This window comes from Eubalaena glacialis, chromosome 16 (assembly GCF_028564815.1).
Source record: "Eubalaena glacialis isolate mEubGla1 chromosome 16, mEubGla1.1.hap2.+ XY, whole genome shotgun sequence".
NCBI classification, from domain to species: domain Eukaryota; kingdom Metazoa; phylum Chordata; class Mammalia; order Artiodactyla; family Balaenidae; genus Eubalaena; species Eubalaena glacialis.
In genome coordinates, this window is record NC_083731.1 from 84,562,565 (window position 1) to 84,568,746 (window position 6,182).

The following is a 6,182-nucleotide window of genomic DNA, read 5'->3' on the forward strand; positions in this document are numbered from 1 at the left end:
ATTAAAACAGATCAGGACAAGCTCTAATGGTGAAAACAAGACCCGCCTGTATCTGGTCCAGAGGGAGAGTCAGTTCACGTGCAGCTTGTGGCACCACAATTCAGGGCTGATTGCCAGAAATCCTGTCACTGGTCCTCACGAACCACGGCATGAACTCTACGTATTTGAGAGCACGATGTTGTTGGTATGCCTGTAGTGAATATGTTGGTAAGAAACTGACGGCCAGTAGTTAATGTCAGGAAGCCAGATCTCCTTTTCAAACACAGCACAATGTGTTTGTTTGTTTGTTTGTTTGTTTGTTTATGTGGTTCCACTGTTCCTCAGCAGCAGAAAAAGTATTTGGTTGAGAGTTGAGAAATCTGGGTCTGATTTTGGTTTTGCCACTAACTGGATGAACCTGTGCAAGGCCTTGGACCAAACACAATGGAAGATATAAAGATGAACAAGCCAAGGCAGCTGCCCTAAAGGAACTTGCATCCAAACTGAGGAGACAGGCAGATAAAAACCTGAAGGAGAGAGGGAGGGGGGAACAATAGATGCTCAAATGAAGTACGAAGTGTTAAGATAATACAAAGAAGGAGGAGATTAATTTCAACTGGGCAAGGCGCTTAATGGGCCTATAAGGAGGGCACTCTATGTGGAGGAGATGATGTTTTTAAAAAACCGACAATGAGATACCACTGCCCACCCATTAGGATGGCTGCTATCAAAAAGTAGCTGGTGAGGATGTGGAGAAAAGGGAACCCTTGTACACTGTTGGTGGGAATGTAAGATGGTGCAGCTGCTATGGAAAATAGTATGGAGGTTCTTCAGAAAATTGAAAATAGATCTACCGTGTGATGCAGCAGTGCCGCTTCTGGGTATATACCTGAAAGGATTGAAAGGAGGGACCTGAATGGATATTTGTACATCCTTGTTAATAAGAGTCAAAAGGTGGAAGCAAAATAAGCATCCATTGATGGATGAATAATGGATACACAAATGTGGTCTATTCATACAGTGAAATTTTATTCATCCCCAAAAAGGAAGGGAATCCTGACACATCCTACAACATGAATAAATCTTGAGGACATTATGCTAAGTGAAATAAGCCAATCACAGAAAGACAAATTCTGTAAGACTTGACTTATGTGAGAGCCTTAGAGTAGTCAATTCATAAAGTAGGATGGTGGTCGTCAGAGGCTTGGGGGCAGGAATGGGGAGTTATTGTTTCATGGGTACAGAGTTTCAGTTTTGCAAGATAAAAAGTGTGTAGATGGCCAGTGGTGATGGTTGCGCAACAATGCGAATGTACCTAATGCCACTGAACCATACACTTAAAAATGGTTATAAGATGGTAAGTTTTATGTTATGTGTATTTCACCACAAAAAAGGCCCCAAAACAACAACAACAGCAACAAACAAGAGGCAGAGTGAATTTAAAGGGAAGGAAGAGTCTGAGAGCAGAGGCCTTAGGAGATGGATCGTCAGGTAAAAGCAAATCAGGTCTGAGTCAGCATAAGCCACATCTTTTGCTCTGTGTTGTGCAACAGTGAGAGGGGAGAGGATGAAAAGAAGAAATTCCGACTAGGTGATCTCTGGGGAGAAACAGCTGTGTCTTGAAAATTACACAATAAACATCAATGGTCATGTTTCGTGTAAATAAATGTTATGCTCTTTTGCTGTAAATACGGTATTTGGAACTCTCCCAAAGTCGTTCCTGTTATTGAAGTTGGAGAGAAGCAGAAAGAGTCTTATTCCAAGTTAGAAAAGTCCCATAAAAGCTGTGCTCCTTACCCATCACCCCAGACAAGCATCTTTCTATCTGTATCAGGTGAGGATCCCAGGAAGCACATCTACATCAGGATAATTAGAGGAGGGCTGAGTAAAGGCACCCTTTACAAAGATGTGCATGGAGAATCACCAAGGATGGAGCAGTGTTTTAGAGCAAGCAGTAGGGATTGTTACCATCCCTAGACCCGTAGAGTCAGGGGAGGGGGTAGTTACTGGGTCAAGAAGGAATGAGTCACACGGCTCAGAGACTGTCCTGAGAGGTACAGTGACCTTTGGTGCACGGATGCAGCCAGTCCTAGGCAATCTCACAGGGAGGGAACCTGGGAGAAATAAATACCCTTAACTCCCTCCTCTTAAGTGAGTCTGGGGACCTCCTGCCAGGGTTTCCCCTTGGCCGAGGGCCAGCTGGAAGCCAAAGGTTAAGAAACCTGTCTCTCTAACGGTATCTGTTAGAGACACATCTCACGGATGTGTCTCTCTAACCTTAACGAATGTCAGCATCCCCTGGAAGGCTTGGCAAAACACAGATTGCTGGACCCCACCCCAAAGCTTCTAATTCAGTAGGTCTAAGGTGGGGCTTGAGAATTTGCATGTTTAACAAGTTCCCAGGTGCTACTGATGCCGTTCATCTGGGGACCACGTTGGAGACAAGCCCACACAGGTGGGCCTCCAGCAACAAATAGAGGAAGACGAGTGGAGAAGGTGTCTGGGACGACAAACAACCTGTTGAATGCAGTTAAAGGTGTTCCCGGACCTCATGGTAAGTCTGCAAGCTTTGCAGGCCTCCGTTTCCTCGCCTATGAAGTGAGAGAGATCTGTACGCTCCCTTCTAGAGCATTCTGTGCTCCCATGGACGCCAGGCTGCAGAACTGATTCCACGTTCTTTGGGTGACCACGAAGGCTGCTTTTGTTACAGGTGAAGCAGTTTCTCTCTCCGTAGACTGTCTAGTGGTGGAGCGCGGTTCACCGAGAGTGAGATGAGTTGTGTGGTGGAGTCTTACATATGTTTCGTACTTGTTTTTCCTGTTGGATGTAACACTGTTTGGGAAAGGATGTAAACATTTGACTTTTCCAGATTATTTCCTTACAGATGAAAAGAGCTGTTCACTCCATCAGATAAACTGTCTTCCAAAGTCGGGAGGCCCTGTTTGATTTGTGTAAAATCAGGCATCAAGGCGATCGTTTTAAATATAGCAGGAGAACGCACCTACTTAACAAAAGCCCAGTCAGTTTATACTAATTTTGCCTATGAAATCACTGTACGCTATTTTGCCTATAAAATACTTTTCTCTTTTCAAGAGCTAATTTGTTGACACCAGTTGTCCTCCTGGTCATAGGTGGCCCTGCACGTGTGAGACACGTATGTGCTTGAATGTTTACACGTCTCCTTGTGGGTGTTTGTTTTTGTGTCCTGGATATTTGCAGTCATGCAGATGATAGATGGGCACGGCTGAAAGGGGTTGGAACATTCCCATCTGTTCCTGGGTTCCCGTTTTGTCTTCATTCAGTTTTTCAAAAGACATTTCTTAAATTCTTATGCAATGGCTGGTTAAAAATAGAATCCTTGTCAGCAGTTAGAAACTGCCACTTCCAGGCATCTTCATCTTTTGAACAATCATTTTACTTTCTTTTCAGGGTGTCTCTGACCCAGAAATTTAAGCTGCTCTTAAATTACTGATTCACGTATTCATTCACTCATTTGTGGCTAGGAAGTCAATCCGTTTGTAAGTCATGGGGAAGATGGCAGTTGGGAAATTTGTGTCCCAATTCTCACAAATTCTGACAATTCTGACAATTCTGTTTGTATTTTGCTATATACACTTGTTTGTATTATTTTTTAGATTCCACACATAAGTGATACGGTATCTGCCTTTCTCTGACTTATTTCACAAAGTATAATATTCTCTAGGTCCATCCATGTCGCTCCAAATGGCAGAATTTCATTTGTTTTATGGTTGAGTAATATTCCATTGTGTATATATGTGTACACACCACATCTTCTTTATCCAGCTGTATGTTGATGGACACTTGGTTTGCTTCCATCCCTTGGCCATTGTAAATAATGCTGCTATGAACATTGGGGTGCATGTAGCTTTTCAAATTAGTGTTTTCATTTTCTTTCGATAGATACCCAGGAGTGGAATTGCTGGATCATCTGGTAGTTCTATTTTTAGTTTTTTGAGCAACCTCCATACTGTTTTCCATAGTGGCTGCTCCAATTTACATTCCCACCAACAGTGTAGGAGGGTTCCCTTTTCTCCACATCCTCACCAACGTTTGCTATTTGTGGTCTTTTTAATGACAGCCATTCTGACAGGAGTAAGGTGGTATCTCACTGTGGTTTTGATTTGCATTTCTCTTGATGATTAGCGATGTTGAGCATCTTTTCATGTGCCTGTTGGCCATCTGTATGTATTCTTTGGAAAAATGTCTGTTCAGGTCTTCTGCCCATTTTTTTGATTGGGTTTTTTGTTTTTTTGTTGTTGAGTTGTATGAGCTGTTTATATATTTTAGATATTAACCCCTTGTTGGTCATTTCATTTGCAAATATTTCCTCCCATTCCCATGGATGTCTTTTTGTTTTGTCAATGGTTTCCTTTGCTGTGTAAAAGCTTTTAAGTTTAATTATGTCCATTTGTTTATTTTTGCTTTTATTTCTTTTGCCTTAGGAGACAGATCCAAAGAAATATTGGTACAATTTATGTCAAAGAATGTTCTGCCTATGTTCTCTTCTAGGGGTTTATGGCTTCAAGTCTTATATTTAGGTCTTTAATCCATCTCGAGTTTATTTTTGCATATGGTATGAGGAAATGATCTAATCTCATTCTTTTATATGTCCAGTTTTCCCGGCACCACTTATTGAAGAGACTGTCTTTTCTCCATTGCATATTCTTGCCTCCTTTGTTGTAGATTAATTGGCCATGGACCATAGTTGTGTGGGTTTATTTCTGGTTTCTCTACTTTGTTTCATTGATCTATGTGTCTGGTTTTGTGGAATCTAAAAATAAAGCAAACAGATGTATAAAACAAAACAGAAACAGACTCACAGACATAGACATCAAGCTAGTGGTTACCAATGGGGAGAGGGAGGTGGGAAGGGCAAGATAGGGGTGTGGGATTAGGAGATACAAACTACTATGCATAAAATAGATAAGCAACAAGGATATATTATACAGCACAAGGAAACATATCCACTGTTTTGCAATAATTTTTTTTTTAACATCTTTATTGGAGTATAATTGCTTTACAATGTTAACAAAGTGAGTCAGCTATATGTAAACATATATCCCCATATCCCCTCCCTCTTGCGTCTCCCTCCCACCTTCCCTATCTTACCCCTCTAGGTGGTCACAAAGCACCGAGCTGATCTCCCACTAGCCATTCAGCTGCTCCCCACTAGCTATCTATTTTACATTTGGTAGTGTATATATGTCCATGCCACTCTCTCACTTTGTCCCAGCTTACCCTTCCCCCTCCCTGTGTCCTCAAGTCCATTCTCTACTCCTGTGTCTTTATTCCTGGCCTGCCCCTAGGTTCTTCAGAACCATTTTTTTTTTTGAGTCCGTATATATGTGTTAGCATACGGTATTTGTTTTTCTCTTTCTGACTTACTTCACTCTGTATGACAATCTGTAGGTCCATCCACCTGACTACAGATAACTCAATTTCGTTTCTTTTTATGGCTGAGTAATATTCCATTGTATATATGTGCCACATCTTCTTTATCCATTCATCTGTCGATGGACACTTAGGTGGCTTCCATATCCTGGCTATTGTAAATAGAGCTGCAATGAACATTGTGGTACATGACCCTTTTTGAATTATGGTTTTCTCAGGGTATATGCCCAGTAGTGGGATTGCTGGGTCGTATGGTAGTTCTATTTTTAGCTTTTTAAGGAACCTCCATACTGTTCTCCATAGTGGCTGTATCAATTTACATTCCCACCAACAGTGCAAGAGTGTTCCCTTTTCTCCACACCCTCTCCAGCATATATTGTTTGTAGATTTTTTGTTGATGGACATTCTGACTGTTGTGAGGTGATACCTCATTGTAGTTTTGATTTGCATTTCTCTAATGATTAGTGATGTTCAGCATCCTTTCATGTGTTTGTTGGCAATCTGTATATCTTCTTTGGAGAAATGTCTATTTAGGACTTCTGCCCATTTTTGGATTGCGTGGTTTGTTTTTTTAATATTGAGCTGCATGAGCTGCTTGTAAATTTTGGAGATTAATCCTTTGTCAGTTGCTTCATTTGCAAATATTTTCTCCCATTCTGAGGGTTGTCTTTTCGTCTTGTTTATGGTGTCCTTTTCTGTGCGAAAGCTTTTAAGTTTCGTTAGGTCCCATTTGTTTATTTTTGTTTTTATTTCCATTTCTCTAGGAGGTGGGTCAAAAAGAATCTTTCTGT